This window comes from Symphalangus syndactylus, chromosome 6, assembly GCF_028878055.3.
Source record: "Symphalangus syndactylus isolate Jambi chromosome 6, NHGRI_mSymSyn1-v2.1_pri, whole genome shotgun sequence".
NCBI classification, from domain to species: Eukaryota; Metazoa; Chordata; class Mammalia; order Primates; family Hylobatidae; genus Symphalangus; species Symphalangus syndactylus.
Window position 1 is genome coordinate 5,338,619 of NC_072428.2, and position 12,917 is coordinate 5,351,535.

Sequence of the window (12,917 nt, forward strand, 5' to 3'; positions counted from 1 at the left end):
AGAGGCCTCTTAGCGCTCAGAATGTCCAATTGCAGTTTCTACAGAAAGAGTGTTTCAGAAAGGCTCAATCAAAAGTAAGTTTCAACTCTGTTAGTTGAATGCACAGAACAGAAAGAAGTTTCATACAATGCTTCTGTGTAGTTTATATTTGAACATATTCTTTTTTCCACTATTACCCACTTAGCGCTACGAATGTCCAGTTGCATTTTCTACAGACAGAGTGTTTCAAAACTGCTCAATCAAAAGTATGGTTTATCTCTGTTAGCTGAATGCTCAGATCAGAAAGAAGTTTCACAGAATGCTTCTGTGTAGTTTATATTTGAATATATTCCTTTTTCCACTACTACTCTCTTAGCGCTCCAAATGTCCAGTTGCATTTTCTACAGAAAGAGGGTTCAGATCTGCTCAATCAAAAGTATGGTTTAACTCTGTTAGCTGAATGCACAGATCAGAAAGAAGTTTCACAGAATGATTCTGTGTAGTTTATATTTGGAGACATTCCTTTTTCCACTATTACCCTCTTAGCGCTCCGAATCTCCACTTGCATTTTCTACAGAAAGAGTGTTTCAGAACGGCTCAATCAAAACTAAGGTTCAACTCTTTTAGTTGAACAAACAGAACAGAAAGAAGTTTCACACAATTCTTCTGTGTAGTTTTTATTTGTAGACATTCTTTTTCCCAATATAGGCCTCTTTGCGCTCAGAATGTCCAATTGCAGTTTGTACAGAAAGAGTGTTTCAGAACGGCTCAATCAAAAGTAAGGTTCAACTCTGTTAGTTGAATGCACAGAATAGAAAGAAGTTTCATACAATGCTTCTGTGTAGTTTATATTTGAACATATTCTTTTTTCCACTATTACCCACTTAGCGCTACGAATGTCCAGTTGCATTTTCTACAGACAGAGTGTTTCAAAACTGCTCAATCAAAAGTATGGTTTAACTCTGTTAGCTGAATGTTCAGATCAGAAAGAAGTTTCACAGAATGCTTCTGTGTAGTTTATATTTGAATATATTCCTTTTTCCACTACTACTCTCTTAGCGCTCCAAATGTCCAGTTGCATTTTCTACAGAAAGAGTGTTCAGATCTGCTCAATCAAAAGTATGGTTTAACTCTGTTAGCTGAATGCACAGATCAGAAAGAAGTTTCACAGAATGATTCTGTGTAGTTTATATTTGGAGACATTCGTTTTTCCACTATTACCCTCTTAGCGCTCCGAATCTCCACTTGCATTTTCTACAGAAAGAGTGTTTCAGAACGGCTCAATCAAAACTAAGGTTCAACTCTTTTAGTTGAACAAACAGAACAGAAAGAATTTTCACACAATTCTTCTGTGTAGTTTTTATTTGTAGAGATTGTTTTTCCCAATATAGGCCTCTTAGCGCTCAGAATGTCCAATTGCAGTTTCTACAGAAAGAGTGTTTCAGAACGGCTCAATCAAAAGTAAGGTTGAACTCTGTTAGTTGAATGCACAGAACAGAAAGAAGTTTCATACAATGCTTCTGTGTAGTTTATATTTGAACATATTCTTATTTCCACTATTACCCACTTAGCGCTACGAATGTCCAGTTGCATTTTCTACAGACAGAGTGTTTCAAAACTGCTCAATCAAAAGTATGGTTTAACTCCGTTAGCTGAATGCTCAGATCAGAAAGAAGTTTCACAGAATGCTTCTGTGTAGTTTATATTTGAATATATTCCTTTTTCCACTACTACGCTCTTAGCGCTCCAAATGTCCAGTTGCATTTTCTACAGAAAGAGTGTTCAGATCTGCTCAATCAAAAGTATGGTTTAACTCTGTTAGCTGAATGCACAGATCAGAAAGAAGTTTCACCGAATGATTCTGTGTAGTTTATATTTGAAGACATTCCTTTTTCCACTATTACCCTCTTAGCGCTCCGAATCTCCACTTGCATTTTCTACAAAAAGAGTGTTTCATAACTGCTCAATCAAACATATGTTTTATCTCTGTTAAGTGAATTTACAGATCAGAAATAAGTTTCACAGAATGCATCTGTGTAGTTTTTATTTGAAGATATTCTTTTTCGCAATGTAGGCCTCTTAGCGCTTAGCATGTCCAATTGCAGTTTCTACAGAAAGAGTGTTTCAGAACGGCTCAATCTAAAGTAAGGTTCAACTCTGTTAGTTAAATGCACAGAACAGAAAGTATTTTCACAGAATGCTACTGTGTAGTTTATATTTGAATATATTCCTTTTCCACTATTACCCTCTTAGCGCTCCGAATGTCCACTTGCATTTTCTACAGAAAGAGTGTTCAGAACTGCGCAATCAAAAGTATGGTTTAACTCTGTTAGCTTAATGAACATATCAGAAATAAGTTTCACACAATGCTTCTGTGTAGTTTTTATTTGAAGATATTATTTTTCCCAATAGAGGCCTCTTAGCGCTCAGAATGTCCAATTGCAGTTTCTACAGAAAGAGTGTATCAGAAAGGCTCAATCAAAAGTAAGGTTCAACTCTGTTAGTTGAATGCACACCACAGAAAGAAGTTTCATACAATGCTTCTGTGTAGTTTATATTTGAACATATTCTTTTTTCCACTATTACCCACTTAGCGCTACGAATGTCCAGTTGCATTTTCTACAGACAGAGTGTTTCAAAACTGCTCAATCAAAAGTATGGTTTAACTCTGTTAGCTGAATGCTCAGATCAGATAGAAGTTTCACAGAATGCTTCTGTGTAGTTTATATTTGAATATATTCCTTTTTCCACTACTACGCTCTTAGCGCTCCAAATGTCCAGTTGCATTTTCTACAGAAAGAGTGTTCAGATCTGCTCAATCAAAAGTATGGTTTAACTCTGTTAGCTGAATGCACAGATCAGAAAGAAGTTTCACCGAATGATTCTGTGTAGTTTATATTTGAAGACATTCCTTTTTCCACTATTACCCTCTTAGCGCTCCGAATCTCCACTTGCATTTGCTACAAAAAGAGTGTTTCATAACTGCTTAATCAAAAATATGTTTTATCTCTGTTAACTGAATTTACAGATCAGAAATAAGTTTCACAGAATGCATCTGTGTAGTTTTTATTTGAAGATATTCTTTTTCCCAATGTAGGCCTCTTAGTGCTTAGCATGTCCAATTGCAGTTTCTACAGAAAGAGTGTTTCAGAACGGCTCAATCAAAAGTAAGGTTCAACTCTGTTAGTTGAATGCACAGAACAGAAAGAATTTTCACAGAATGCTACTGTGTAGTTTATATTTGAATATATTCCTTTTTCCACTATTACCCTCTTAGCGCTCCGAATGTCCACTTGCATTTTCTACAGAAAGAGTGTTCAGAACTGCGCAATCAAAAGTATGGTTTAACTCTGTTAGCTTAATGAACATATCAGAAATAAGTTTCACAAAATTCTTCTGTGTAGTTTTTATTTGAAGATATTATTTTTCCCAATAGAGGCCTCTTAGCGCTCAGAATGTCCAATTGCAGTTTCTGCAGAAAGAGTGTTTCAGAAAGGCTCAATCAAAAGTAAGGTTCAACTCTGTTAGTTGAATGCACAGAACAGAAAGAAGTTTCATACAATGCTTCTGTGTAGTTTATATTTGAACATATTCTTTTTTCCACTATTACCCACTTAGCGCTACGAATGTCCAGTTGCATTTTCTACAGACAGAGAGTTTCAAAACTGCTCAATCAAAAGTATGGTTTAACTCTGTTAGCTGAATGCTCAGATCAGAAAGAAGTTTCACAGAATGCTTCTGTGTAGTTTATATTTGAATATATTCCTTTTTCCACTACTACGCTCTTAGCGCTCCGAATGTCCAGTTGCATTTTCTACAGAAAGAGTGTTCAGATCTGCTCAATCAAAAGTATGGTTTAACTCTGTTAGCTGAATGCACAGATCAGAGAGAAGTTTCACAGAATGATTCTGTGTAGTTTATATTTGAAGACATTCCTTTCTCCACTATTACCCTCTTAGCGCTCCGAATCTCCACTTGCATTTTCTACAAAAAGAGTGTTTCATAACTGCTCAATCAAAAACATGTTTTATCTCTGTTAACTGAATTTACAGATCAGAAATAAGTTTCACAGAATGCATCTGTGTAGTTTTTATTTGAAGATATTCTTTTTCCCAATGTAGGCCTCTTAGCGCTTAGCATGTCCAATTGCAGTTTCTACAGAAAGAGTGTTTCAGAACGGCTCAATCAAAAGTAAGGTTCAACTCTGTTAGTTGAATGCACAGAACAGAAAGAATTTTCACAGAATGCTACTGTGTAGTTTATATTTGAATATATTCCTTTTTCCACTATTACCCTCTTAGCGCTCCGAATGTCCACTTGCATTTTCTACAGAAAGAGTGTTCAGAACTGCGCAATCAAAAGTATGGTTTAACACTGTTAGCTTAATGAACATATCAGAAATAAGTTTCACACAATGCTTCTGTGTAGTTTTTATTTGAAGATATTATTTTTCCCAATAGAGGCCTCTTAGCGCTCAGAATGTCCAATTGCAGTTTCTACAGAAAGAGTGTTTCAGAAAGGCTCAATCAAAAGTAAGGTTCAACTCTGTTAGTTGAATGCACAGAACAGAAAGAAGTTTCATACAATGCTTCTGTGTAGTTTATATTTGAACATATTCTTTTTTCCACTATTACCCACTTAGCGCTACGAATGTCCAGTTGCATTTTCTACAGACAGAGTGTTTCAAAACTGCTCAATCAAAAGTATGGTTTATCTCTGTTAGCTGAATGCTCAGATCAGAAAGAAGTTTCACAGAATGCTTCTGTGTAGTTTATATTTGAATATATTCCTTTTTCCACTACTACTCTCTTAGCGCTCCAAATGTCCAGTTGCATTTTCTACAGAAAGAGTGTTCAGATCTGCTCAATCAAAAGTATGGTTTAACTCTGTTAGCTGAATGCACAGATCAGAAAGAAGTTTCACAGAATGATTCTGTGTAGTTTATATTTGGAGTCATTCCTTTTTCCACTATTACACTCTTAGCGCTCCGAATCTCCACTTGCATTTTCTACAGAAAGAGTGTTTCAGAACGGCTCAATCAAAACTAAGTTTCAACTCTTTTAGTTGAACAAACAGAACAGAAAGAAGTTTCACACAATTCTTCTGTGTAGTTTTTATTTGTAGACATTCTTTTTCCCAATATAGGCCTCTTTGCGCTCAGAATGTCCAATTGCAGATTCTACAGAAAGAGTGTTTCAGAACGGCTCAATCAAAAGTAAGGTTCAACTCTGTTAGTTGAATGCACAGAATAGAAAGTAGTTTCATACAATGCTTCTGTGTAGTTTATATTTGAACATATTCTTTTTTCCACTATTACCCACTTAGCGCTACGAATGTCCAGTTGCATTTTCTACAGACAGAGTGTTTCAAAACTGCTCAATCAAAAGTATGGTTTAACTCTGTTAGCTGAATGCTCAGATCAGAAAGAAGTTTCACAGAATGCTTCTGTGTAGTTTATATTTGAATATATTCCTTTTTCCACTACTACTCTCTTAGCGCTCCAAATGTCCAGTTGCATTTTCTACAGAAAGAGTGTTCAGATCTGGTCAATCAAAAGTACGGTTTATCTCTGTTAGCTGAATGCACAGATCAGAAAGAAGTTTCACAGAATGATTCTGTGTAGTTTATATTTGGAGACATTCCTTTTTCCACTATTACCCTCTTAGCGCTCCGAATCTCCACTTGCATTTTCTACAGAAAGAGTGTTTCAGAACGGCTCAATCAAAACTAAGGTTCAACTCTTTTAGTTGAACAAACAGAACAGAAAGAATTTTCACACAATTATTCTGTGTAGTTTTTATTTGTAGACATTCTTTTTCCCAATATAGGCCTCTTAGCGCTCAGAATGTCCAATTGCACTTTCTACAGAAAGAGTGTTTCAGAACGGCTCAATCAAAAGTAAGGTTGAACTCTGTTAGTTGAATGCACAGAACAGAAAGAAGTTTCATACAATGCTTCTGTGTAGTTTATATTTGAACATATTCTTTTTTCCACTATTACCCACTTAGCGCTACGAATGTCCAGTTGCATTTTCTACAGACAGAGTGTTTCAAAACTGCTCAATCAAAAGTATGGTTTAACTCTGTTAGCTGAATGCTCAGATCAGAAAGAAGTTTCACAGAATGCTTCTGTGTAGTTTATATTTGAATATATTCCTTTTTCCACTACTACGCTCTTAGCGCTCCAAATGTCCAGTTGCATTTTCTACAGAAAGAGTGTTCAGATCTGCTCAATCAAAAGTATGGTTTAACTCTGTTAGCTGAATGCACAGATCAGAAAGAAGTTTCACCGAATGATTCTGTGTAGTTTATATTTGAAGACATTCCTTTTTCCACTATTACCCTCTTAGCGCTCCGAATCTCCACTTGCATTTTCTACAAAAAGAGTGTTTCATAACTGCTCAATCAAAAATATGTTTTATCTCTGTTAACTGAATTTACAGATCAGAAATAAGTTTCACAGAATGCATCTGTGTAGTTTTTATTTGAAGATATTCTTTTTCCCAATGTAGGCCTCTTAGCGCTTAGCATGTCCAATTGCAGTTTCTACAGAAAGAGTGTTTCAGAACGGCTCAATCTAAAGTAAGGTTCAACTCTGTTAGTTGAATGCACAGAACAGAAAGAATTTTCACAGAATGCTACTGTGTAGTTTATATTTGAATATATTCCTTTTTCCACTATTACCCTCTTAGCGCTCCGAATGTCCACTTGCATTTTCTACAGAAAGAGTGTTCAGAACTGCGCAATCAAAAGTATGGTTTAACTCTGTTAGCTTAATGAACATATCAGAAATAAGTTTCACACAATGCTTCTGTGTAGTTTTTATTTGAAGATATTATTTTTCCCAATAGAGGCCTCTTAGCGCTCAGAATGTCCAATTGCAGTTTCTACAGAAAGAGTGTATCAGAAAGGCTCAATCAAAAGTAAGGTTCAACTCTGTTAGTTGAATGCACAGAACAGAAAGAAGTTTCATACAATGCTTCTGTGTAGTTTATATTTGAACATATTCTTTTTTCCACTATAACCCACTTAGCGCTACGAATGTCCAGTTGCATTTTCTACAGACAGAGTGTTTCAAAACTGCTCAATCAAAAGTATGGTTTAACTCTGTTAGCTGAATGCTCAGATCAGAAAGAAGTTTCACAGAATGCTTCTGTGTAGTTTATATTTGAATATATTCCTTTTTCCACTACTACGCTCTTAGCGCTCCAAATGTCCAGTTGCATTTTCTACAGAAAGAGTGTTCAGATCTGCTCAATCAAAAGTATGGTTTAACTCTGTTAGCTGAATGCACAGATCAGAGAGAAGTTTCACCGAATGATTCTGTGTAGTTTATATTTGAAGACATTCCTTTTTCCACTATTACCCTCTTAGCGCTCCGAATCTCCACTTGCATTTTCTACAAAAAGTGTGTTTCATAACTGCTCAATCAAAAACATGTTTTATCTCTGTTAATTGAATTTACAGATCAGAAATAAGTTTCACAGAATGCATCTGTGTAGTTTTTATTTGAAGATATTCTTTTTCCCAATGTAGGCCTCTTAGCGCTTAGCATGTCCAATTGCAGTTTCTACAGAAAGAGTGTTTCAGAACGGCTCAATCAAAAGTAAGGTTAAACTCTTTTAGTTGAATGCACAGAACAGAAAGAATTTTCACAGAATGCTACTGTGTAGTTTATATTTGAATATATTCCTTTTTCCACTATTACCCTCTTAGCGCTCCGAATGTCCACTTGCATTTTCTACAGAAAGAGTGTTCAGAACTGCGCAATCAAAAGTATGGTTTAACTCTGTTAGCTTAATGAACATATCAGAAATAAGTTTCACACAATGCTTCTGTGTAGTTTTTATTTGAAGATATTATTTTTCCCAATAGAGGCCTCTTAGCGCTCAGAATGTCCAATTGCAGTTTCTACAGAAAGAGTGTTTCAGAAAGGCTCAATCAAAAGTAAGGTTCAACTCTGTTAGTGGAATGCACAGAACAGAAAGAAGTTTCATACAATGCTTCTGTGTAGTTTATATTTGAACATATTCTTTTTTCCACAATTACCCACTTAGCGCTACGAATGTCCAGTTGCATTTTCTACAGACAGAGGGTTTCAAAACTGCTCAATCAAAAGTATGGTTTAACTCTGTTAGCTGAATGCTCAGATCAGAAAGAAGTTTCACAGAATGCTTCTGTGTAGTTTATATTTGAATATATTCCTTTTTCCACTACTACTCTCTTAGCGCTCCAAATGTCCAGTTGCATTCTCTACAGAAAGAGTGTACAGATCTGCTCAATCAAAAGTATGGTTTAACTCTGTTAGCTGAATGCACAGATCAGAAAGAAGTTTCACAGAATGATTCTGTGTAGTTTATATTTGGAGACATTCCTTTTTCCACTATTACCCTCTTAGCGCTCCGAATCTCCACTTGCATTTTCTACAGAAAGAGTGTTTCAGAACGGCTCAATCAAAACTAAGGTTCAACTCTTTTAGTTGAACAAACAGAACAGAAAGAAGTTTCACACAAATCTTCTGTGTAGTTTTTATTTGTAGACATTCATTTTCCCAATATAGGCTTCTTAGCGCTCAGAATGTCCAATTGCAGTTTCTACATAAAGAGTGTTTCAGAAGGGCTCAATCAAAAGTAAGGTTGATCTCTGTTAGTTGAATGCACAGAACAGAAAGAAGTTTCATACAATGCTTCTGTGTAGTTTATATTTGGACATATTATTTTTTCCATTATTACCTACTTAGCGCTACGAATGTCCAGTTGCATTTTCTACAGACAGAGTGTTTCAAAACTGCTCAATCAAAAGTATGGTTTAACTCTGTTAGCTGAATGCTCAGATCAGAAAGAAGTTTCACAGAATGCTTCTGTGTAGTTTATATTTGAAAATATTCCTTTTTCCACTACTACGCTCTTAGCGCTCCAAATGTCCAGTTGCATTTTCTACAGAAAGAGTGTTCAGATCTGCTCAATCAGAAGTATGGTTTAACTCTGTTAGCTGAATGCACAGATCAGAAAGAAGTTTCACCGAATGATTCTGTGTAGTTTATATTGGAAGACATTCCTTTTTCACTATTACCCTCTTAGCGCTCCGAATCTCCACTTGTATTTTCTACAAAAAGAGTGTTTCATAACTGCTCAATCAAAAATATGTTTTATCTCTGTTAACTGAATTTACAGATCAGAAATAAGTTTCACAGAATGCATCTGTGTAGTTTTTATTTGAAGATATTCTTTTTCCCAAAGTAGGCCTCTTAGCGCTTAGCATGTCCAATTGCAGTTTCTACAGAAAGAGTGTTTCAGAACGGCTCAATCAAAAGTAAGGTTCAACTCTGTTAGTTGAATGCACAGAATAGAAAGTAGTTTCATACAATGCTTCTGTGTAGTTTATATTTGAACATATTCTTTTTTCCACTATTACCCACTTAGCGCTACGAATGTCCAGTTGCATTTTCTACAGACAGAGTGTTTCAAAACTGCTCAATCAAAAGTATGGTTTAACTCTGTTAGCTGAATGCTCAGATCAGAAAGAAGTTTCACAGAATGCTTCTGTGTAGTTTATATTTGAATATATTCCTTTTTCCACTACTACTCTCTTAGCGCTCCAAATGTCCAGTTGCATTTTCTACAGAAAGAGGGTTCAGATCTGGTCAATCAAAAGTACGGTTTATCTCTGTTAGCTGAATGCACAGATCAGAAAGAAGTTTCACAGAATGATTCTGTGTAGTTTATATTTGGAGACATTCCTTTTTCCACTATTACCCTCTTAGCGCTCCGAATCTCCACTTGCATTTTCTACAGAAAGAGTGTTTCAGAACGGCTCAATCAAAACTAAGGTTCAACTCTTTTAGTTGAACAAACAGAACAGAAAGTATTTTCACACAATTATTCTGTGTAGTTTTTATTTGTAGACATTCTTTTTCCCAATATAGGCCTCTTAGCGCTCAGAATGTCCAATTGCACTTTCTACAGAAAGAGTGTTTCAGAACGGCTCAATCAAAAGTAAGGTTGAACTCTGTTAGTTGAATGCACAGAACAGAAAGAAGTTTCATACAATGCTTCTGTGTAGTTTATATTTGAACATATTCTTTTTTCCACTATTACCCACTTAGCGCTACGAATGTCCAGTTGCATTTTCTACAGACAGAGTGTTTCAAAACTGCTCAATCAAAAGTATGGTTTAACTCTGTTAGCTGAATGCTCAGATCAGAAAGAAGTTTCACAGAATGCTTCTGTGTAGTTTATATTTGAATATATTCCTTTTTCCACTACTACGCTCTTAGCGCTCCAAATGTCCAGTTGCATTTTCTACAGAAAGAGTGTTCAGATCTGCTCAATCAAAAGTATGGTTTAACTCTGTTAGCTGAATGCACAGATCAGAGAGAAGTTTCACCGAATGATTCTGTGTAGTTTATATTTGAAGACATTCCTTTTTCCACTATTACCCTCTTAGCGCTCCGAATCTCCACTTGCATTTTCTACAAAAAGAGTGTTTCATAACTGCTCAATCAAAAACATGTTTTATCTCTGTTAACTGAATTTACAGATCAGAAATAAGTTTCACAGAATGCATCTGTGTAGTTTTTATTTGAAGATATTCTTTTTCCCAATGTAGGCCTCTTAGCGCTTCGCATGTCCAATTGCAGTTTCTACAGAAAGAGTGTTTCAGAACGGCTCAATCAAAAGTAAGGTTAAACTCTTTTAGTTGAATGCACAGAACAGAAAGAATTTTCACAGAATGCTACTGTGTAGTTTATATTTGAATATATTCCTTTTTCCACTATTACCCTCTTAGCGCTCCGAATGTCCACTTGCATTTTCTACAGAAAGAGTGTTCAGAACTGCGCAATCAAAAGTATGGTTTAACTCTGTTAGCTTAATGAACATATCAGAAATAAGTTTCACACAATGCTTCTGTGTAGTTTTTATTTGAAGATATTATTTTTCCCAATAGAGGCCTCTTAGCGCTCAGAATGTCCAATTGCAGTTTCTACAGAAAGAGTGTTTCAGAAAGGCTCAATCAAAAGTAAGGTTCAACTCTGTTAGTTGAATGCACAGAACAGAAAGAAGTTTCATACAATGCTTCTGTGTAGTTTATATTTGAACATATTCTTTTTTCCACAATTACCCACTTAGCGCTACGAATGTCCAGTTGCATTTTCTACAGACAGAGGGTTTCAAAACTGCTCAATCAAAAGTATGGTTTAACTCTGTTAGCTGAATGCTCAGATCAGAAAGAAGTTTCACAGAATGCTTCTGTGTAGTTTATATTTGAATATATTCCTTTTTCCACTACTACTCTCTTAGCGCTCCAAATGTCCAGTTGCATTCTCTACAGAAAGAGTGTACAGATCTGCTCAATCAAAAGTATGGTTTAACTCTGTTAGCTGAATGCACAGATCAGAAAGAAGTTTCACAGAATGATTCTGTGTAGTTTATATTTGGAGACATTCCTTTTTCCACTATTACCCTCTTAGCGCTCCGAATCTCCACTTGCATTTTCTACAGAAAGAGTGTTTCAGAACGGCTCAATCAAAACTAAGGTTCAACTCTTTTAGTTGAACAAACAGAACAGAAAGAAGTTTCACACAAATCTTCTGTGTAGTTTTTATTTGTAGACATTCATTTTCCCAATATAGGCTTCTTAGCGCTCAGAATGTCCAATTGCAGTTTCTACATAAAGAGTGTTTCAGAAGGGCTCAATCAAAAGTAAGGTTGATCTCTGTTAGTTGAATGCACAGAACAGAAAGAAGTTTCATACAATTCTTCTGTGTAGTTTATATTTGAACATATTCTTTTTTCCACTATTACCCACTTAGCGCTACGAATGTCCAGTTGCATTTACTACAGACAGAGTGTTTCAAAACTGCTCAATCAAAAGTATGGTTTAACTCTGTTAGCTGAATGCTCAGATCAGAAAGAAGTTTCACAGAATGCTTCTGTGTAGTTTATATTTGAATATATTCCTTTTTCCACTACTACGCTCTTAGCGCTCCAAATGTCCAGTTGCATTTTCTACAGAAAGAGTGTTCAGATCTGCTCAATCAAAAGTATGGTTTAACTCTGTTAGCTGAATGCCCAGATCAGAAAGAAGTTTCACCGAATGATTCTGTGTAGTTTATATTTGAAGACATTCCTTTTTCCACTATTACCCTCTTAGCGCTCAGAATCTCCACTTGTATTTTCTACAAAAAGAGAGTTTCATAACTGCTCAATCAAAAATATGTTTTATCTCTGTTAACTGAATTTACAGATCAGAAATAAGTTTCACAGAATGCATCTGTGTAGTTTTTATTTGAAGATATTCTTTTTCCCAAAGTAGACCTCTTAGCGCTTAGCATGTGCAATTGCAGTTTCTACAGAAAGAGTGTTTCAGAAAGGCTCAATCAAAAGTAAGGTTCAACTCTGTTAGTTGAATGCACAGAACAGAAAGAATTTTCACAGCATGCTACTGTGTAGTTTATATTTGAATATAGTCCTTTTTCCACTATTTCCCTCTTAGCGCTCCGAATGTCCACTTGCATTTTCTACAGAAAGAGGGTTCAGCACTGCGCAATCAAAAGTATGGTTTAACTCTGTTAGCTTAATGAACATATCAGAAATAAGTTTCACACAATGCTTCTGTGTAGTTTTTATTTGAAGATATTATTTTTCCCAATAGAGGCCTCTTAGCGCTCAGAATTTCCAATTGCAGTTTCTACAGAAAGAGTGTTTCAGAAAGGCTCAATCAAAAGTAAGTTTCAACTCTGTTAGTTGAATGCACAGAACAGAAAGAAGTTTCATACAATGCTTCTGTGTAGTTTATATTTGAACATATTCTTTTTTCCACTATTACCCAATTAGCGCTACGAATGTCCAGTTGCATTTTCTACAGACAGAGTGTTTCAAAACTGCTCAATCAAAAGTATGGTTTAACTCTTTTAGCTGAATGCTCAGATCAGAAAGA